Raw genomic sequence first — 23,618 nt, 5'->3', positions numbered from 1 at the left:
TTGGTTCATGCTTGTTGTCGCGTGACACGTCTTTTTTTTATTTCCTATGTCGCGCAAGATGCACCTAGTTGTATTTTCAGGCACTCGTGTCCGTTTCCACAATATCCCAGGCGCTCTATGCCGTCATCATTTGCGTCTTTAGAAACATGTTTCTTCGCAGACTTTAAATTGAGCACTGGCGAGTGCAACGGGCCTTTGTAATTTGTACTTGGATGACCGACAAGCACGACTGCTATACTGTCGACGCCACCGTATTAATGTTTTTCTGGTCGTAAATCAAGGCAGAGCCCCGCAAGCTACATAAGCACAAAAAATAGAGTTCCTTTCAGTGCAACGCTACCCTCTTTGCTTCTCGCCCCTGCTGTCACAACCATGAGACGTCTGGTGGAGGTACTGAATCCCGACATCGTTAGATACTCCCGAAGATCGCAACCGTCGAACAGAAACAACCCTTTGCTTTCATCCAACTCCGTAAACCGCCCTGCTTCCAGGGACGGTCGGATGAGGATTAGGACGACTGGCTAGGTCTGTTCGAACGCGTCACAATACGTTCAACGCGTGGAACGACGAAGCGAAGCTAAGTAAGACTACTTTGCACTTCAGGGTTCGGAGCAATATCGCAAAAAGACAATGGACCAAGGACGAGTCGACTCTCATAACGCTAACTTCCAGCAACTTCATTGGAAACAATTGCGCAATAATTTATATAAGCATCATTGCCGTGTCATCCAAAAGCATGCAATAATCAACGGGGACGTAGGTAGGCAATCTTTTCTTTTGAGAGTCTGACAGAAGGAGTGTTTACACAAACACTTCCTAATCTGGCTGTCTTTTCCGCTTCGATAATTTCACGGGTGCGCTGGTCCTTACTTTTGCCAACTAAAAACACTTGTCGAGTATTGGCCCGCAGTTTGTACATGTGTAGCAATGTTTGACAAGTTCACATTTCTTGTTCGTTTTTATTACTGGCATTGCAATTATGATTACGGAGGCGGTCATTTTGGCAGCGAACTGTCTGTCCTACATACTGACGTCCACATGAGAGCGGAATCTGGTACACCACACCTGCCTTGCATTCAACGAACGGAGTTTGGTGGTTTTTAGTACATTGATTTGATTCAGGACGAATACCTTTGCTTATCTTGGATAGGCTGTTTAACTTTTCAAGGGCGGAAAAAAACCACTGACATATCTATCCGTTTTGCAATGCGCTTGCTGTGGGAAATGGTATGCAAATATAAAATTACTGACAGATTTTCTTTTGTTTCAAGAGAACCCGCGCATGAGAATGCAGCTCAGTGTTAAGTATTTGAGCAAACTTTCCGCTACTGAATTCAGAAGGTGACCAGGATAGCCAGCATGCGAAAGCTTTCTGCACTGTTGTTCCAGACCTACACATCAAGTGCGAACAGGATTTTCGAAGGGAATTTTGAAGGCAAAGGTTCGCTGTCGCTCTTTTGACCAGTTTAGAGTGGACAGAATTGAAGGGCAAATAGGTCGCTGCCTTAACGACCGCCTCCGTGAGCATAATCGCAATGTCAGTAATAAAAACGAACATGATGGTGAACTTGTCAAACATTGCAACACATATGTAGAAACTGCAGGCCAATATTCGACAAGTGCTTTTTATTTGGCAAAAGTAAGGACCAGAGCACCCGAGAAATTATTGAAGCGGTAAAGATAGCCAGATTACGCAGTGTGTGTAAGCACTCCTTCCGTCAGACTCAAAAAAAGAGATTGCCTACCTATGTTCCTGTTGATTATCGCTAGGTTTTAGATGGCACGGCAGACTCGATGCCCCACGGTCCCAGCCTGGTGAACGACACCAAGTAATCGGCAATTATTTGCGCAGCGGAGAGTTTGTGCTATCAAGCCATCGGGTGAGGTCCCCATTGCCGTCCACAGCCCACAGCCAGTTTGCGTGGAAGGTACCCTGTCCCCCACAGTGGAAACTGAAGAAAGCAATCTTTGGATGTGAGGTTGCTCGACGGCGTTAAAAAGCGAAGATCCTCCACCGCCGACGATGAGTGACGTCGACGCAGCCTCTGCGCTGCTCCTCACTACCACATCTACGACCAACCCGACCAGAGGCCATACTGGCACCGCCGACCAGCAAGGTAGCAACGGCATGCCACGGCCGTGGCCTCTGTCATGAAAATACTTAAAAATGACCTTTAAGTAGCAGTCGACGGCCGCCCGGGTTCTGTGTTCGTAGGCGCAGGAGCCGACTACACATTCATATCAGTGGACCTTTCGCGTTCCAGCTCCAGAAAGTGATGACAATTTGGGGTAGCATCTAATCGGCATCATTGGTGGTAACCTTATTACGCCGTCCGCGTGATGCACTGCAATGGTAACCGTAATTGGGCGTATTGTACCCTACGAGCTTGGTGATCCTACAGAACCAGTCGAGAGAAATTGCTCTGGGTATGCATTTTCTCAGTGAACATCGTGCGAACACCGGCCTTCGCTCAAAGCTCGTCAAGGTCTCGACGGACAGCGCCATATCTACTACGACGACATCGACGCATCACATCGCTCTAAACGTCCTCGACGGAGACAACCATGCCGCCCCGATCAAGCGCCATGGCCTGCGTGTGCAACGAGGCATGAAAACCATCCAGGGAAACACCCAGTTGGTTTTGGAACGAGGGCTCGGCGTCGAAAGTAGTGCCACCCATTAACGAAAAGGGGCACGCTCAGGTGCTGGTAACGAACTTCACCGAAGGATACCGGCATCTCAAGAAGGGCACGAGGATCACTTTCCTCGAATAGACACTCGAGATCTCTTAGCCCTCCCCTACCAGCCTGTAGACGATTCAGCCACCCGAGGAAATCAGCCCACGTTCAAGATGGACCCAGCACTACCCCGGAGCAGAAATCATGTTCACACTCTTCTTCAAAAGCTACAGCGAGTGCTTTCCGTCATTATCGAAGGTGCGACAAACTCTGTTGGTAAAGCACCGCATTATCACAGACAAATATGGTTCAACTCTTCGTCAAAGCCCTATAGCGTGTCTCGCCATGCGAACGCTTAGCCATCCGCGAGCACGTCGATGAAATGCATCGTAATGAAGTCATCCAGGCATCGAAGGGCCCCTGGCCGGCACCCGTCGTTCTGTTGAAGGAGTAAAACGGGACACATCATTTCTGTGTTGATTACGACCGCTTGAAAAGTGTGAAGAAAGATGTCTGCCCACTACCCTGCACAACTGCAATTCCTAAGCACTCCTCGTCGAATGACCTGAACAGCGCGCACTGGGAAATAGAAGGCGACAAAGGAGACCGCGAGAAAACCGCGTTAATCACGCCAGACGGGCTCTTCGAATTCAAGACGGCGCTATTCGACCTCTGCTCCGCACCAGTGACTTTCCAGCGAGTAATGGATCCCGAATGGCTCGCTTGATGCGCCAGATTGGTCTGGTGACTTAGACGACATGGCTGTCGTCGAAATGTGAAGACCACCTGATTAAGTTTCGGACAGCGGTCGACACAAACAAGTTGTCATGGTTAACGCTGAAAGCAGAGAAGTGTCACTTCACCTACGAAGAGCTGTTGTTACTGGGCCATATCTTAAGCCCTCTCTCTATAGAAAACAGCTGGAATCGCTCAGTTTTCACAACCCGTTGGCAAGAAAGCGGTTAAACTTGAAAAGCGTATACAAAACACACGGACAACAGCAAACAACGGACACACGAGCCGTGCTGTTGTCCGTGTGTTTTTTATGCGCTTTTCAGGTTTAACATATCTAACCAACTCGCCCAAACGCAGCCATTAAATAAAGCTGTGCGCCGGTTCTTCGGACTGTGTGCGTATTACCAAATAATAGTCAAGAACCTTTCGTGCCTCAGCGAACTTTTGACTTAGATTATAGACAGAAGTGTCATTCTAGTGGAAATCACCGCAAATGCAAGACTACGACGAAGAGGAAGGGAACTTACGCTCCACTTACAGTCCTCACCTCTCCTCTTCCGCTTGATAAAAACGCGGAGATTGAAATTAACACCGACGCAAGCAGAATGGGTCTAGGCGCCGTCCTCGTTCACAGGAATGCTGGGGTGGGAAAAGCTAAGTCGCGCTAGCAGGTCTCTCTAAAAAGTTGTACTTTATTACTTTCCGACCAAGTAGTGTCTCATTACTATCTGGGCCTCGTCGAAGATCCGTTTCTACCTGTACGGTCTACCATCCAAGCACCATTAAAGTACCCCTCCGGCCGCTTTGCTCGATGGGACTTAAGTTTCCGAGAATTCGACAGCACAGTGATCTACAAGTCTGGTTGCAAGAATTCCGACGCACACTCTGACGACGAAGACGACGCCTTCCTTGGGACGGTAAGCGCCAGCAGTGTTGCACAGCAGCAGCGCTTGGACCCTGAGTTGAAAGACCTAGCGGACTATCGATCAGAAGGTAAGATCACTTCCCCTCCTTCTGTGTTCAGACGTCAGTTGTCATGCTTCTTGTTGCACAACGATGTTCTCGTCCAGAACATCGCATCCAATACCACATACCTCCTTGTCGTGTCTAAGTAACTCCGAAAAAAATTGCGAGCTTTCCACTATAAGCCGACCGCACAGCCTCTTGGGATGGCGTGCACATTGCACCGGACCGGAAGTATTACTGGTCGATATTACCTGCCGATGTTGCCTGTTACGTTAATTTGCCGTGAGTGTCAGACTAGCTGGGCTACTGAACCCCATACTACCCCTGGACAAGCCCTTTCAACAAACGGGCAAGGATCTCCTCAGTCTCTTGACATTCTCATGTACTGTTAAGAATTGAATCATCTTGGCAACCGATTACATGACCCGTTACGCCGAAGGAAATGACCCGCCTAATGGCACCGCAGCAGAAGTTTCCAAGTTTTCTCTCGAACTAATTCTGCAACACGGAGCCCCAGATGTGCTCTTCACGCACAGGGGAACAGTATTTACTGCGGAGCTGACGCAAGCTGACATTCCCAGCAAGCTGCCATTCACAGCGTACCATTCCCAGATCAACGGACTTATGCTACGCCTTAACAAAACTATCGTGGATATGATCGCCATGTACTTCGACACCCAGAAGAAGCCGTGGCATGCTATTCTACCCCACGTCATCTTCGCCTAAAACGCCGCTGTCGTAAAGACAACCTGGTCGATTCATTTCAAGCTTGTGCATGGCAGGAAGCACGCGACGACGCTCGATGCAATGCTGCCGCGCGTAACAGACGAGGAGAACCTTGACGACCTTCAGCGTGCAGAGGAAGCCCCACGGCTCGTCCGGTTGCGCATTAAAGGTCAGAAACGCACCGATGCCACGCGATACAGCTTGCGGCGACGGGACGTATATTACCGACCGGGAGAACAAGTGAAAGTTAGGACGCCGATACAGCGTCGCGGGATCAGCGAAAAGCGCTTGCGGCGGTCCTATATAGTCCTCCGACGCATCGGACAAGTTGCGTAATAGGTCATCCCCGACTGCGCTACTACAACTCAGCGCCGCCGGGCGCTCCTAGAAATTGCGCATGTTGGGTGCCTGAAGCCTTATTGCGCTTGCTGTAAGGCCATAGTCGTTTTAATTTATAATATTTTGTGTACATTCCTTGGTTTGATTTGCAAGTAGCGAGGCGATGCCTTTTTAATGTCCCCGAAGCGTTGAAATCTTTATTTGCGGTTTTTAAAAGAGCCGCTAGCATATGGCTTAATCGGTTTGATTTTAGCGCTCGGAACGATTTTGAACTGTTTGTTCATACATGTTTTTTTTTCTTTTTAGAGGCGATGTTGCTCTCATCAACGCGACGTACCATACCGCCGGCTTCTGCGCCTTCTCGTCGAGAGCGCAGCTGCGGTGTTTGCACTTCAGAGCCGGCGCGCGGTGCGTGCCTTTTCGTTCATTTCCCGAGACCGTGGATCGCGGAATGCCTGGCTGGCGCGGATTTCAAGTCACCGACGCAACTCCTCCCGTAAGACGACTCCGGATGTCCGCGCGTCGGCAAGGCGAGCAGCAGTGTTCCGGACCGCAGGTTAGGAGATCATCCACGGTGTGTGGAGGTGTGTGTGTGTGTGTGTGTGTGTGTGTGTGTGTGTGTGTGTGTGTGTGTGTGTGTGTGTGTGTGTGTGTGTGTGTGTGTGTGTGTGTGTGTGTGTGTGTGTGTGTGTGTGTGTGTGTGTGTGTGTGCTCTTTTGTAAAGGAGCAGCGGATGCCACGAAGCTCATTTCCACGGGACCCGGGCTGTCCGGCACGGGCGCACGTGACGATGGCCGCGGATTTGAACTCCATGGAATGTGCATGCGTGATGTTGTGAGTACAGCACTACGGGTGTGAGAAGGAACTATGCTGGAGCCTATTGGCCCAGCCCAGCAAGTTTACTTGATCCCTATTGACTTGGCGATATGGTCTTTGTTTAGCGAGTTTATTTAACGAGGTGGTCAGGGGTGACTCTTGGGGCAAGATAACAGTTGCAATAAACATGCTGTAAACTTGGTTCGACTCCGAATAGTTCTCCAAAGTGCTCAGCAGGCACACCTCAACAGACCACCGGTCAGCGCAACCGAGCACGGCGGGTGAGAGGAGAACCCTTTCGAATGCCAGCAGCTGAACAGACCGTCGCCCTCTGGACGAGCACGGCGGGTGACAGCTTGGACAGTGACTTCGAAACATAACTGGCGGTTTTACCATTTTCATTGCCGTGCAAGTTGCGCGCAGATGTATTGAGAATTAATTCAGGCACTCGCGTCCGTTCCCACAGTTCCAGGATTCTCTGCTGACTTTTCGTGTCTTTATCTAGATGCTTCTTCGCAGACTTTAAATTGGGTGCTGAAGAGTGCAATGAGCTTTAGTAATCCGTACTTGGACGACTGACAAACGCGATTGTTGCTTTCGACGCCACCGTGTTAATTCATTCTTTTTACGCGCAATTAAATCAGCCCAATAAAGTTCCTTTCAATGGAACACTAGCCCAATTGTTTCTCGGCTACAGCATTGCCACTTCCACGTGACAATATCACCAAGGATCCATGATATAGTAAGAGAAAGAGGATGGCTACACGGTATGATAAAAAAGGCACAGAACGAGGGTCGAAAGGGGAGCCCGAGTTCACAAGTTTAGGGAATGGTTCGTCCAGTGGACCTGTCTCTCTTGGCGCAGGCGAAGAAATGTCCACTTGCCGAATTGCTGGCTCGACTTGAGAACTGAGGCTCCTCGCCCCTCTACCCTTGTTGAGTGTTCTTTAATATCACTTTGAGTAATGGAGCAGTCAGTAACGAGAAAGTATTTCTGTTCCAGTCGAATCGTCCAAATATTTTCCTTCTTTGAGGTGCAGCCGTCTCACGCTTCCTTAGCTCTTTTTTATTTTCCTGACATGAGTTTGAACTTGGCGAGCTCTAAGTGATCACGCTTTTTACTGCATACATACCACACGCTTATTTTTTCCCCAATCACTTAGAACATGTTTTAGAAGCAAGTGCTGAGGCTCGTTCCTTGAATCTAATGGCGTGTGTGTGTGTGTGTAAAAACTTTATTCGGAGGAAGCTTGAGGTAGCCGGAGCAACCTCACGCAAACACTAGGTGGGCTCCTCATTACAAAAGCCCATTGGCGACCGGTGCGGCTCGGGCTCGGTGGACCAGGGCCTTCTGGCTGTGGTCCACCGAGCCCGAGCGCGTCTTTGTGCGTTCTCTGAACGGGGCTTTGAGCCAGTATTGGTGAGCCCAACTGAGCGTCGAAGAGGGGTCGCAAGGCATCCTTGCCGTAAGTCCGGACAGGATGATGCATCGAGAGCGGGTTGTCCGGCGTGGAATCAAGGGAACACCCTTCCGGATACGGCCCAGCTGCCTGCAAAAGGACCTCCTGTGAGATCGCGATACGTCTGCTGGCAGCTCTTCAGTTCTTACATGATGGCAAGCCGTCTTTAGTGCAAAAGCAAAGGTGGTTGGAAACACAGTGGGAGCTTCTCCGCCAAACAAATGGGCAACATGTCACGGTGTGTGAGCATGCGTTCGTGCTATATTAGTGAATTAGAGACAGCGACGACCGCATTTCGTGTGCCAGCCATGTAGATTGAATAAGCTGGGACATCACTTTAGAACTCTGTTGCGGAGTCTTATACTCTGGGGGAAGGAGGCGAACATTCTGTCTAAGGCTCAGCCTGTGACCATCACACGACGTCACGTATATTTTTAACGAGCACAGAGACAACGCGCCCGCGCTGCAACCTTCCTATCGACTCTATTGAGCAGCAGCCACTACACCCCCCCCCCCCCCCCCCCTTTCAGCCTGACGATACAGGGCCGAAGAGACACGACGGCGCGTAACGGCAGAAAAAAAGAGAGAGAAAAAGGAATGAAGGAATGGTCGACTCTGAATGCAGTCTTCCTCACTGCAAGAATAGGGGATACTGCCTATGTCAACGCAGAGTTCCTAACGTCGTTTTCGGGCACACGGCAAAATACCTGAGCCAAAATACCGCCATCCCTTCACTGAATAGCCCTGCGGCGGTTACGGCTGTCGACTGCTGACAACGATGCGAGATGGAATCCCGGCCTCTTTTTGACGGAGGCGGAATGCCCGTGTGCACTGACGTGCACACGGGCATTGCACGTTAAAGAAGGCCGAAATTTCCTCTACTGCGGCTTCTGTCATCGCCCGAGTCGCTTTAGGAGGTTAAATCACGTAAAGCCATAAACCGAAATCGTAAGCTTCAGTGAATACCTCATAGCATTTTAAACTGCGAATACTCTGCAGTGGTACCACGCAGCCGTCTGAGCGAGTGCGTATGAGTAAGAATAAGTCCAAACGCGGTTTCGGTAATGGGAGAGTGAGCCATAAGCAACGGAGATGAAAAGGCGGGGAGAGGGAACACTAAAGAAGCAGCTCTCAATTGGATGGAGATGAGAGCCAAGGAGAAGCGATCGTGGCTGCCTACACGAAACAAAAGGGGTGATGTGCCTGCGGCGTGTTTGGCGCGCCGCTATTGCATCTCAAGTGGCTTGCGCGTATGCCCGGAGACGCCGACAGGGTGCACCCGCCATGGAAAGAAGCACGACACACGGGAAGAAGTTGCCCGCCCACGCAGGCCAGATAGGCAACAAGCATACAAATGTATAAGGCTATATGCTCAGCACGCTGAGAAAGCAGGCACATGCAATGTTGTACGAAGCTGACATGTCCATCACTATGAAGGATCGCACCCCAATTCTCTATGTGAACAATACCAGACGTGGCATATTAGGGTTGGCTAATTGAATGCATCTCCAGTGGCGCCAGCCCTCGCCGGCCCAACATGCTGAGTGTGATCACCGTTCCCACGCCTGTGGAGCCCGAGATGTGAAGGATAGCGCACTCGGAGATTACAGTATTTGCCTGAGACAACAGGGAGAAGCGTGCGCGTGTTCGGGCAGCGGGCGTTCTTTTTCCTTCCAGCTTTTCGCGGTCCCAGTGGCAGTCCACGACTGGCGTCCAGCCCGCCCGATGTGCCGTTGACCACTATGCTACGTCCCAACTTGAGCCCACATCCTTAGGCACAGCAGTTGAGCACCCACTGCACACCCGCGGAGCTTCGTACAACTATAGGTTATAGCCATATGCTTAAACCCGTACCATTTTTTGCGTGTATTTTTTTTTTTCAAACGCACTGATAAGGACTGTACAGGATTTGAGCACGCCAACACTCTCAGAAGCCACTGGCTGTGAAGCATGAGTCACAGTTCTTCGGGCGGGGTAGCTGGCTACAAATGAAGAAAAAAAAAAGGGCGGGGGGCAAGGCGAACACGAAAGGCTGGACTAACTCACGAACAAGGCTTAGGAAAGACGACAGGCTGATACAAAAAAAAAAAAAAAAAAACACATTACTGCGAGAAGTCTACAAACTTGTCTACAGAGTTTCGGATTTCGATTCGTGCCTCCACGCGTGAACGGTAGAAATAGCTACAGTGGTATACGGCTGCAGATATTGTTTCCACACGTCGGCCATACTGCCTCTAAGTGGAGGCGAAAGTTGTCATCAATAACTCTAAGGTGTTAACGAAATTTGCAGCATTTTCGCAAATAAAATTTACTTTCTGTGAATTTGGGGAATGCTGTGTAAACTCGTTACACTGGTGCAACTGGTGCATTGAGCAAAACATTCAGACATGCTCGTAGGTTTGTATCTGCGAATGCGTTTCATGCATCCGTATGATGTTTTTCAATGTTTTCAGTCGTATTCGCGTTTTCCTTTCTCCCCGCATCGAACACTGGAGAAGAGGGGAAAGACGACCCTTCTTACCACCGTGAGTCCTTCTCGAGCTGGCAAGGCGTCCGTCGACTGCACACGGTACTGGCGTCGAGCCAAGGCCAAAGCCAGAACAAGCATCCCTGCGGATGGCAGATAGAGGTGAGCGGAAAGGGAGGCGTATTATGCGTACAAAAACCGAGTGCTCATTCTGTGCACATGTCTTCCAATCTTATGTTCGTGTTTTATAGAGATTGACTCACGAATGAGATAAAAGTACACATCGCTCTGGTTGACACATGCAAGGATATATAAGGACACGGCCAACACATAATATCACACCGGTACACATTACACAACTCACGAAAGCGAGTAAAGACGCATTAAGGAGTCCGCTCCACTTACATCATAATCTAGCTTGGTTAATGCGTCCCAAAGCCACTCAAGCTCCCAGCGACGCCGTAATGAAGGGCTCTGAATAACTTCAACTACATGGGGCTCTTAGGCGGCACCTTTATCGTCTCTATCAAAAACACATTTGCCGCGGCCGGGATCGAATCCGTCTTCTACGGCTCGGTATTCGAGCGTTCTAACGCCTGAGGTGCCGTGGAGGGGCAGAATCCATGCTTGCGCGCCGACAAAAAGCTCCATTCATCTCAACGCCATGGTCCAAGTGGTTAAGGCGCTCGAGTGTTGATCTGTAGGACGCGGGTCTGGTACGCAATGTGCCCGTGTACCTTGCAATGTCCCGTTACGAATTACACGTGGTGAAATTATCCGCAGCCCTCGACTCAGGGTCCTTAGCCTCAGCCTCTCGGAGGCGATAACCCCTTTTGCCAAATCAAAACTTACCTGCGGTGCCTTGACGTCTTCGAAACCGATGGAGGTATCCTCGCGGCAGCGCCTGGTACACGCGGCAATGCTTCGGACACTGACCAAAGCCAGGCTAGAGGCACAACGAACCCGTGTCACGCACAGCTAGAACCAAGCCTGTTGAAGCATTCCCCCTGAAGGCAGCCGTAGTTTTGAGGGAGCCCTGTCCAGACTTGTAGCTGCTGGCTTCTGCCAACAGAGTCCTGTCTGCCATGCTGTTGTTGTTCTCCTCTAATTTGGTGGCACATACCCACACAGGGGGATCGGCCAAGATTTGGGGAGCAGAGATATTAGGTTTTGAGATGTATAACTACATCGCAAAAAATATAAATAATTGCTAGGGAGTAGAGAAGGAAATGTAAATAAAAAAAAGGTAATTACTAACGCACGCAGTAGAAGAATACTAAGATTTATATGTACAGATTAAAAATTCAAAGCATATTAGCAAGACAGACGTTTTGTTTCTATTAAGAAGTTTTGAATGGCGTTAAAAACAGTCCTGTGGCTGTACCTAAGAATGGTGACACCGAACGATAACAAAAACTGGCTGCTCAAATTAAAACCCAGCTGTTGTAACGGCTTCTCCAAATACCGTTTTCTCATCATGGTAAAACGGCGGCAAGTAAGCAAGAAATGATCTATTGTTTCCGGTTCCCCGCAGAATGCACAGACGGTAGAAAGCGCCAAACCAGACCTGTGGATATAAAAATTTAGGGGCGGAATACGACTGCGTAGCCTGGTTAGAGGGACCTCAGTCTGCTTTGATTGACATGGTTTCCTATTTCAGGAATACTTGTGATGCAGGTAGTCGTCCGATGAGAAAACGGATCAAGACTGCGTGCTTAATAAGGAACGCCTAAACGGCGGCAAAATAGCAAGAAATGATCTATTGTTTCCGGTTCCCCGCAGAATGCACAGACGGGAGAAAGCGCCAAACCAGACCTGTGGATATAAAAATTTAGGGGCGGAATACGCCAGCGTAGCCTGGTTAGAGGGACTTCAGTCTGCCTTGATTGACATGATTTCCTATTCCAGGAATACTTGTGATGCAGGTAGTCGTCAGATGATAAAACAGATCAAGACTGCGTGCTTAATAAGGAACGCCTGCGAATTCGTGCTGCTGTTATGTGCGCTGTTGCCGGGAGGATGGGCAACACAGGGCGATTAAGAGATTCTTTAGCTAGTTATCAGCAACCTCATTGGCTGTCACATTACTATGGCCTGGTACCCACTATATGTATGAAGCTAAAATGTGAGGGGAGCAATGAAAGAAAGGTGTTTAATATTGACGAATCCATCTTCCAAGAAAGCGACATGCACAAGGAATAAGAGTCTGTAATTACAGCAACTGTTGAGTATAGTGGGTCTAGTTTGCGCAGAGCAAGCACCACCGCCAGCCGCTCAGCCTGGAAAATTGGAGTAAAATCCGGAAGACGGACTGAAAAAGCCCAGTCTAAAAGCGGACAGTATTTTCCAACGCCAAAGCGTTCTTTCTTCTTCTTCTTTCTCTGCCACGAGCCGCCTCGTGAAACATGGCGGCGCCTCTTCATCCTCTTCTTTCCCAGGTGCGTCTGCGTCTCTAATCTTGCTGATTTGCGCTGCATGTTTTGCTACGTAACTAATTAAAGAGAGAATAGAGTCACCGGTGAAAAGGACGGCCACGTAGGACTGTGCAGAGAGAGTTTAATTTCGAGCACCATTTTTTCATTCAGATATTGTTGTTGTGCCCTCAGATAATAGCACATACCCACGAGGGGGATTGGTTTAATGTCCCCAATTTCCCCGTCTTTCATATTGCCCCCCAAGAAAGAGGTATTTCACTAATCTGCGGTCGGTTAGGTTTCTTCACTCAGCGACAAATGTATTTGAGAACTGTGGCCTGCGTAACATGGTATTGCCGCCCAGAAATTCAGCCGGACGCCAAACGTCTCCAGCGAACGCCTCCTTCACAAAATCTGGATACTCCTCTGCAGAGCACCATTGCTTTGGAGGCGAGCCGTGCCAAGGGGAGAGAACCGACGTCTTTGAACATGAGCTGAGGATCCAGACAGCCGGGGGCGTGGCCCTGGCGGTGGGCACCTCCTCGCCCCGCGGCATATTTGAAGAAAGAGCGCATCAAGCTCTCCTATTGGCCCTGCGAAAGTGCTACCGTCGGATTGGACCATTTGAGCACCACCGGACTCTCGCTTTACCGAGACTCAAGTGCTTCCGCTCAATACTAGTGTCAGTTCGTCACTAGCGTCCATCGGGAGCGGTTCGCCCAGTGAGAGAGCGGACGCGGCGGAATCTCCCCGGCCGTCGCTGCGCGAATACAGTCGCGTATGGCTATATTAGCTTTCGGCCCCAGAGCCGATCTCGTTGTGTAAATGCCTGTAAATAGTGTATAAAGCTTTTTCTTCATCTCACCAGCACCGACTCGGATTCATCGCTACCGCCCAGGGAGCTGACAATCCTCGTTACGAAACGGGTGACAAGAGCTACGCAACCAACTCCTTGGCACGACCCTGTTGATGGTGGGATACTGTGTGATAACCCCTCCGGCACAACATTGGATGGCAGCTGCGGGACTGACCGGCGCCAGGCACCTCGGCGCGGTGAGTACCTGAAGTTTCCCTCAAACGCCAGACTTTGTGACACACAGGGTAGTTTAGACAAAGGCTGAACGTAGTATTGTGTTAACCTTGCGTGTTTCAAGCCTACAGGAAGTGTTCTGAAAACCAAGGGATGCTAAGAGGGCAATCAGGGTGAGAAAAGCTTGCGCGTCTCTTGCTAGGAGTGAGGCAGCGAACGTTTTGTGCACTATTCTAAAAAGGCAAACGACAAGAGGTCGGTATAAATGATGGAGAGTTACAACGTCAGAGAACTCCGAATTTGTGATGAGTTGGGCATCGATTTGGGCTGAACAAAAAGGAAATTCTTGAGATTATGCTGGCCGAGGAAGTGACGGTTGAGGAAGCCGCAGAAGCCTGGGATGATATTCAAGAGAGAAAAAGGAAGGAGGAAGCCAAAACGCCAGAAGCGCGAGGAGCGTAAAAACTTGAACGCCAAAGCGTTATGAACGTGAAAGGTTAGACGCAAAAGACTGTTTTCCCGCTTAAAGAAGCTTATGCAGCTTGAGTTTTCAGCACATGAAAAAAGTGTTGAACGACATCAAGCTTTGCCATTCAAGGTAACAGTTCGAAGCCGCGAGAGGGTCTGCAACCGTTCCTCATCGCCGAGGATATGGCTGAGTATTTGGCAGATTTCGAGTGTGTCTGCAAAAATAAGCTCTTCCAGCGAGATACTTGGGCACAAAAATTGGTAGCTCTTCTCTCCGCTGATTCGTCGGAAGAAATCAAGCGCGTGTTAGACGGTGGCTTGAAAAACTAGGATTACCTGAACGAGTCCTTACTGAAAAGACATCGGCTGTCACAAATGGAGCTTAGGGACAGGTTTCGGCGTGAAAAAAACTACCGAAACGTTCTTGGATTTGGCGTATCAATTGAAAGCCGCTATAACCGAATAGTTAGACGAGCAAATTGTACTTGCTCCAAAGAATTAGACACAGCTTGGGGAAGCGGCCGAGCAACGCGACCACAGCAGCGAGCCGATCGAGCCTCGAACAGCAGTGTCTGGGGTTGCCTTGGTCGAGCCACTGGCAGCTGAGACAGTTGGAGCCGGCTCCATCGGCGAGAAATCCGCAGTGATACCGTCCTGCACGCCGCCCCACGTAGCTTGTAAGCAATCGACGAAACGAGAATGGGGAACCTGGCGAACGAGCGTGCCCGGCATCCGAGGCTCGTCTTCCCGGCGCATTGTCTCATGGCGGGGGTGTTGTGTCCAGCCAAAGCCGCCCAGAAATTCAGCCGGACGCCAAACTTCTCCAGCGAACGCCTCCTTCACAAAATCCGGATACTTCTTTGCAAGCACCAGTGCACTGGAGGCGAGCCGTGCCAAGGGGAGAGAAGCGACGTGTTTGAACATGAACTGAGCACGCAGACAGCTCGGCGCCGTGGCCCTGGCGGTGGACCACCTCTCGCCCCGCGGCATATTTGAAGCAAGAGCGCAGCAAGCTCAGTTGCCATTTTAGCGGATTTCCCGCTAAAATTCGCGGTTTATTTGGTGTCTTGGCGGGAAAAATTTGCATCTAGCGATAGGCGATTTTTTTTAGCGGATTACGAATATTTATTTGGCAGGTCTCGTTGTTTGGTGGATTTCAGGTTTTACAGTGGATTTTTAGTGGATGTTAAGTTCTGTCATCCGTCTCTGTTAAAAATATGCCAGAAGGTTATGTGCGAAGAACGGTGGGTGGGATCTCAAAGAGCGATAGCCGTCTGGTCGTCCGTGATGCGGTAAACACCGTTGGCGTGGACGGTTATGATACGCTTAGAGGTAGTGACCATGACGATCTGCGCAGTTGGTGTGGTGCTGCTCGTGGATGCTCTAGGGTTCAAATAATCCCATCCATTGACGCCGTCTGTCGAACCTGCCAGGCGCGCGACGATAAGCGACTCTTCGCGAAAGTTGAAAGATCGTTTAGCTAGCTGAACTTCCTGCAGTTACCTAGCAGTGTTATTTGCATTCTTGTAATTGCCATTTTCAAATGCTTATAAATGTGTAAAATATTGCATGTTGCCGTTTTAAACAATTTATTCAGCACTATTCTTAAGAACGGTAGAATCGTCTCATGGTCGATTTATGTCAGTTTTTCTTGCATGAGAATTAATTACAGAGAAGAATGTTCGTTCAAAGATGCCAACTGCCCCGGATGCTGGCAGCGAATGATGTGCTAAAATTTTGCGAATGAACATTCGATTTAACAGTTCTCTTCTATCAGTCACAGATATATTGGGATACAATTTGCCAGCTTTTCTGCTGGAAGCTGCTTGTCGAGCAGAGGCTAGCTATTTACGACGGCGGTCGAAATTCTGGTTTCGGTTTTGCTTTACCTGTTCTGCTGAAGGCAAAGAAGGATAAATTTTTTTCAATTTTTAAGCCATACAGAGCTTTCACTCCATTATTTTCACACCCAGCACCGCAGTACATATTGGAGGTAATATTGGTGGCTTCTTGAAAGTATTAAGCGAATTTTTGAGACAATTTTGGCAGAATGTTAGGTTACAGAGGTGGCAACACTGAAGCTCTCCCATTGGCCCTGCGAGAGTGCTGCCGTCGGATTGGCAATAATTTAAAAAGCTAGTGTTTAATAATTAACATCGGTGAACGAAAAAAAAAAGTACCGCAGAATAACATAGACGATTCTGAACAGCACTGACTTGGTTTCACTCGTACCCATAGTATATATTTTTTTTTAAAATCTAGGTCATATTTAGCTAGGTCACCCGGTATATATATATATATACAGGTGTTAAGAGCCCTATATAGACGGGCTCTGTGGCAGCCTTCTTGGAACGTGTTAAAACCAGATGAGAAATGCGTGAACTTGCTTCAATCGTCACCAGTTCATTAAGGGCTGCCTTGATTCTCGCTCGCAGTAATGCGTGCAGAAAGGAATAAAAAATGACTTCTGCTGTGCATGTTCAAGCTAGTCATGATTTAGGTTCTCTAGCATGTTTGGCTCGTTTGTAATAATTTGTTGCCTCATTAGCATACTTTCGCAAACATTATATAAAACACCACACAACATAAATATATAGTTTCTCTTAAAAGAGAGTCCTCCAGTACTCCAGATGGTCATGAAAGTCCCGCCGAAGTTTCGAGGACAAAAGCGGCTTCTATAGGCGCCAATCGAGGGGCCGCCAGCTGCGGCCTGCCCCGGAGGCATGGTATTGGCACCACCTGAAACTCTTGTTTTCATGCCCGAGCTATTATTCTAAATTTTTATTATATACGCGAAATAGAAGATGGTGTACTGCATCCGCTGCAGATGCGGTATTGTAATTTGATGGCGCTCATATGAAGAAAGCCCCGCCGGCAGAGCCACCCTCGTCTCCTTCTCCGTGATCGTCTGGCTGGAGTGTGTAGCACGCTTACAAAGGGGATAACGAACGTGGCCGAAAACTGTGGTGTGTGCGCAAACCTAACCCATACAAGTGACTTCGAAGCTGAGTATACACTAACTTCCCCGACCCCAATGAGGAAGAACCGTTATCACTTGTGGCATGCTTAGATGCGCATTACAGCACAGCACTGTATGCCACGGTCTTTACCTTAGCAATGCAAATTATTTTCCCCAAATTAGCCGATGCTGTGATCGGCGATGTACATGTGCAAATATATAAAAGCGGATGCCTTGCACAGAATTACCATTTGTTCACATATTGTAACGTATACATATAGGGTCGTGAGGGCAGTGGAAGAGTCGGGAAGGCAGACAAAACCTTCCAAAAGAAGCACTTTATTGCGCTAATCTGCACCCGGAAATAAATGTACTCTCTGCGATGGCCATAACAAAAAAAAAACAAACTGATTGGCGATCAACGAAGAACATGGTGTTTGCCGCCTTCGGCCGCGTTCAACTTAAACTTGGCAAAACAACTTTGAAATAAGACGCCAATAGCAGCTGCAACAACCTGGAACAATGTAGAAGCACTTTTTTTTACACAGTCCCGCAACCTGCTCTCTGTTCTCTTTTTGAAACGTTTACGTCCCTGCCTGTTAGCCAGGGTAAAGAAGTATTTCCCTACGGCAGCGGTGCAGGGAGAGACGTTATGGCCAAGCCGGCTCTATTACGGGGCCAAGGGAGATCATGAATTGGCGGAAGAGATGCACCATCGAGTGGTGCCAGAGCACTCCGGCACACTAAGCACACTCTTGAGCAGTTCCTTGATCTGTTTGTGAGAACGCAAACTATGCTATACAGCTGGAGCGCAGCGTCACTTAAAATATCAAGCACCCGTACAGCCTCGACTCGCTAGTCGCCAGTGCGCTTGCTCGTAGGCTGACACAAATCTTGATCTCGCCGTTAGTGATTAGCAGATCATTCCCTTTATCTCAACACAGCGGTTACCTCGCCGCTAATGAAAATGCTCTGTGGCTGCGGTAGAGCAGCAGCGGCCGTGACCAAGGCGATGTGCTTGCTGAGTCGAGGACACAACTCGGGGTCCCCGCCGCGGGGGTGCCGTGGTTAAGATGCCTGTGCCGGAGTACCCTGTTTCGACCTCGACTGCAGGAGGCTGCATTTCGATGGAGGCGAAACGAAGAGGCATCCGTATGCTGTGCAATGTCGGCACTCGGTAATGATCCCACGGTGGTCGAAATACGCCGTAGCCCTTCAGTACGGCTCGCCTTCCTCTTTCCGCTTTCACTCCCACCTTCCTTCTCATATGGCGCTTTTCAGGTGCCCACAGAAACAAGCGTGACAGATACTGCGCCTTTCCTTTCCCGTAAACCAATATTATTATTAAGACGGAACTCGGGGAAGAAACGGCCAGAGCAAAATATTAGCTAATGGCGCGTGCACTACCGGTGACCAGCGAGCTTCTTTTTCAGCACATCTCAGCTACGAGGCAAGCTACATATACGTGCAACATTCTTCGCCCGACGGTGCAGCTCGTCACTTATCGTCGCCGCGTTCGCGCACCCGAGTTCAAAGTCAGGTCGCAACTCACGTCATAACGTCATAAGATAACGAAGGGGCTTGCCGGCGAATTTAAGCCCACTTTAGCAGCTGACGGTGCACTGACACACTTTCCACGCTAACCACGAATCCACACATTGTACGGGGAGATTTGGAACGTGGTATATAATGCTTTCCACTAAGGCACACGCTAGCGAAATGAAATGAGAGGCCACTAACTTCTCTCCGCGGAATGGCGCGTCTTCAGTGACGTCGTGGCTCGCCGTAAGACGGGGAAATAAAAAGAGTGCCTTTTTATCGTAGCTGCTTTAGCAGTAAAGGCATGGAGGAAGGAAAACACTGAAGAGAGGCCCCATGTATCCCTGATGCATTGCGAAAAACGTGCCGAAAGTCACGTGCTTAATTTTAGCCTAAATATGGGGCAAATAGCAACAGCGTCAGCGTTGCTATGGGGCAACATGGCTGTCGGCGTTGGCTGGAAACTGCCGTTGATGCTACCGTTCGTTTACACTTGTGTTGTTCTACAACCGTGGAAATAATTTTTATCCACTGATGGTGCTTTTATGCACTGATGGAGCTTCCACGCTGTGTGGAAGATGTCGGCGACGGAGTAATTTGGTGAGATTAGCGATCGCTGAACGACCGAGTGCGACAAACCAAGAATGGTGCTTGTATCAGCAACTGCGCGGACGTTTGGACGCATGCACTGATTTTTGCCGGAATCTTGACAGAAATTTCCTGTTGTAGCAGTTCCGCAATCGTGTTTTTTCGCCGTGTTTTGTCGAGCAGCAGATGTAGCTAGCCCATATATCCGTTCCTCGATCGCCTCATATCAGCGAGGCGTTGACTTCATGCATTTGTCGCATTGTATGCTCAGCGGTACAGTGCCAACTGCCTCGCGAACTTCTAGGATGCGACGACTAGGCAGCGCGGCACTAGTAACGAGTTTTTATTATTATTATTTTTTTATGAGGTCTGCGAACAGCGCGCACGCCTCGATCGGTGCACCACATCTGTGGGTGCACTCGACTAGGAGTAAATTCTGCCTAACGGCAGATGATAATAAGATGTGTGTTTCTGCTTATAGCGTAGCACATTTCAGCGGGGGAGCTATGTATGCAAACTATGCTCTCGTTTTTTTTTTTTTAACTTTACAGGCCTACATCTGTTTTAAGGCCTACCTTCGCTGCTTCGATGCCTTGAAGTCCTTTGGTTTTATGTTTGCGTTGGGCACAGATGAATCTTGGTATGATTGTAAAAGTGACAATACAAGTATCCATATATGACAATCTTTTTATTTATTGACACTTCGTGGGATGAACAGAATTATTTTATTCAATCAACACATATGAAATTTTCAGACAGTTGGAAGGCCGCGCGAATGTTGATTAACAAAAGTTTGCAGCAATATAAAAGGTGACTCGAAAAATAAATATGTGCAATAAATCTGTTTGTACACAACGTGTAAATTTCGCATTGAACTTACAGTAGACAGACGTCAATTAACATAACAATGCATCAGAAATGCCACTTGTAAAAGACTGTCGACAATGTTACTGGCACATGTAGTGTCAAATCAAATTATTTGTTTCCAACATTTTACACATTGATAACTTCGCTAACAAAACGCTGTCAGAACAGCTTAAGCCCATCACTTCAGCAGCAGTAATGTAAGGAAAATGACAAAATACAGTGCCCTACAAACAAATTTATATCACTGTATCAAATTATTAACATCAAATTATTAATCGACGAGATTTAGGAAAAATTTGGAAATGGTGTAACACATGTACTCAAGATTTTTATCAGTGCGATATTTGTGATATTAGCAAAAAAGTAATGAAAGTTGTTCATGAACAAAGATGTCATGCAGTGTCATATGCAGTACTCCAACGGAATGAGCGATTCTTTCAGACTGCTCTGTAAAAGTGACACTCTGTATGTCAATGGTTGTAGAATACTAGAATACAATTTATACCTGCAGCACGAACCATTCATCAGACGCCTTAATTTGGTGTGCATGACTTTGCAATACTAGGAAACACAACTTTCTTTGGAATACTGTTTGTTTGAAAAATGTAGCGGATGTATGAGGCAATTTTTTTAAGTAGTTGTACAGTTGCTGTATATTTATGTTGAGCAAATATTTCAAGAGTGGTGTGACAGTATGAGACATTATTAATGTAGTGAACAGCCTGCTTTTAAAGCATACACAAAATTTTCCTTATTGTCCTTTGAGCTGAGTGAGTTTTCTAAACACTTGCCGCACCTGTGTGCCTTGCAGGTTCTCTGTTAGTTGCCTGCCTAGATGGAACAGGCGCATGTTGAGGTAGCACTCAGCGACACTACGCACAAGATGAATGTAATGGTTCTCGAGGGGTGCATTGTCAAACATGTGCTCAGAGAGGTCTTCAAAAAGATTTGCTTGGTGAAAATAATCCAAGACTTCGTGCAGCATATTGTGCAACAAATATTTTGAGGCCAATCTCTTCAAATGAGTTGCCATTCGAATAAGCGACTCACATTTTCGGCATATCTTGAGCACGCTTTGCGAGGGGTACTGCAGCCCTCCTCTTGTTTTTCTCCGAATGAACGAGAAAACTTTTGCTGCTGGCTGCACTGCCAGAAGAGCAACAGAGCACTGCTCGCAGGTCAACTTGGAAGATAGCTTGTGCGCTGCATAACCAGCCAAGTAGGCAACAATTCTTCCACCGCATTCACTTATGTATTCTGGGGCAGGTGCATAATCATGGTCTCCTACTTATGGCTTCCTCATCTAACAGCTTTTTTCTCTCCGTAGATGCATTAATTAAATCAGTGGGTGATAATCTTTCAGCACTGCATGTTAAAATAGTCACATTATCAATCTGCATGCAATTCCCTGTTGAAACACTGTATAGCTCATTGTGCACAATCACTTTTTTAAAAGCGGCACGAAATTGTTCGGTTGTTGGATTGTCATTGTGACCACCATGCGCCCTTATGAGGCCAAAATATAATCCTAAATGATCTTGGCAAATTTTGTGAGCAGGTATGTACTTCAGAAGCTGCTTCTCAATGACAAGGAAGTTGAAAAGGACAAGCAAGCTCTTCGTGCAAATAATAAAACCTAACAAACCTGCTTTTCGAGCAGTGTCAATTAGACTTCTTTGTGTGTTAGGCTCTCTCAAGAAGGACAGGTAGTGAATTGATGTTTGAAACATGTTTTAGACATTATTGGCATGTCATTCATTTAGTGGTTTTTTCCATCCTTTTTGATACATGCGTCTTGAGTTCAATGTGTTAAATATGTTGTTAATTGTCTTCAAGAATTCCTCAGTCGGTTGGGTGTCAGAAAAACCACAAATGTTTAGTTCTCTGCACTCGGCTAGAGCTGTGGCCACAGAAGCACTCATTACTTGCGCAGCTAATCTAACCTTCATTGGCTGTCTCTGCCACTCGATGTGGGCTCTGCGTAACTTATTTGCCAAGTGCAAGCCCTCTTTCTGTTGCAAGGCATGCAGCTCTTCAATGTGTTTCCAAGCCACTGTCCTGCCATTACGGTCAATGAAAGACCCTTTTTGTGCAAAAGTGTTCTTAATCAGCTTCAGCATGTGACACGGGTCTAAAAATGCTGCCACCGCTTCTTGTGTGTCTGGGTGGGGAAAATTTGTTAATTCCTTTGGATCCCTCTAGTTGCAACCAAGTTCTTGCAGCATTGCTAAGTTGGCAGGTGCTCCATCGCATGTGAGCGCTACAACCATGGCTCCAGCATCATGCACATTAAGGAGGCACTGATTAACAAGATTAGCCCGCTGTTCTCCTGCAAGGCCATCTACTAAAAAGTAACCGAGGGGCAGTTTCCAGCGTGAATTCATGCACACTGCCATGATAACAAATGCTGATTTTGCCTGTGGCAGAGAATCGCTTTCTGCACCAGTGCCAAAGTCAACATAAATCATCAAAGCTGCCTCTATTCCATTGTACCTGCTGTCGGATAGACATCTCATCTACGATGAGGCTGCATACTGTCTTGTGGCCTTGAGCAGCCGATTCCACACATTTCATTCTGAGCGCCTTAAGGGCTTCAGATGAGAAGCCTGGCTTCCCATCTACTGTCTCGTACCACTTTCTTATGGTTCTCGGATGGGGCAAGCACGTATCAAAAACATTCCCCACATACGCTTATGCTCGTGAGGAATAAAAGTTTAGTGTTAGAGCAAATGCCCTAGCTCGGGCGTGAATTGTTTTGGTACATTTGACCCCGCGCGCTTTGCATTCTGACGTTGTAAAAGGTGATTGTTTGCTGTTCCAAGGCTATTAAGCACTTCTACCTGCTCTTTGAGCAGGATGTTCTGCTTCGTCAGTGAGTCCAGAACAGACTTCATCTCTGCATTTTTTTTCTGGAGTCGTCTTCTTGACTGCTGCAGCTTTTTTACACGCTTTTCTGATTTTAGGTGTAGTGAGGCAAACCACGCTGCACGTGCTCGCAGGTACGCCTTCTCTGGTGTATCCTCCTATGATGTGGAACAAAAATAGAATTACTTTGTCAGTTATATGCACTTCAATATTCAGTTTTATTTTCGGCCTGTCTGAACTGTTTCACCATTACTGCTTGAGTGAGGTCCACTGCAGGACAAAACTCCTCTAAATTCCAGTTATGGCTGTCTGTACTGCTAATACTACTACTGCTGCTGCTACATTACATAATATTTTTGCTTGCTGGACTTACCGCGACTCTTTCTTTTCTTTGGCGTCATGGCTGTAGAGGGTAAAGTTGAAAGTCCCTGTAAAAATGTGTAAATACAAAATTATATCAGATGTTTTCCATTCTCGCCTAAGCAAATCAAGGTAGAAGTTATTACCATTGGCACCTTTTGTTCACTTTCACCACTTTCATGGCTGGACACTCCACCTTCATCCGATGCGGATGAGGTACAAGTGTTGTCCTGGAGCAGAAAAGAGTATGCCTGAATGTAACTGCAATTTACATATTTAAATTTATTTTTAGGGATTTGCACAACTAAGTTTACTGGTACATATAAATTACGAATGGAAG

The sequence above is a fragment of the Amblyomma maculatum genome, chromosome 7, assembly GCF_055883805.1.
Source record: "Amblyomma maculatum isolate TAMU_Amacu chromosome 7, ASM5588380v1, whole genome shotgun sequence".
NCBI classification, from domain to species: domain Eukaryota; kingdom Metazoa; phylum Arthropoda; class Arachnida; order Ixodida; family Ixodidae; genus Amblyomma; species Amblyomma maculatum.
The sequence above is the reverse complement of the archived record's forward strand: the minus strand, read 5'-3'. Positions refer to the sequence as shown.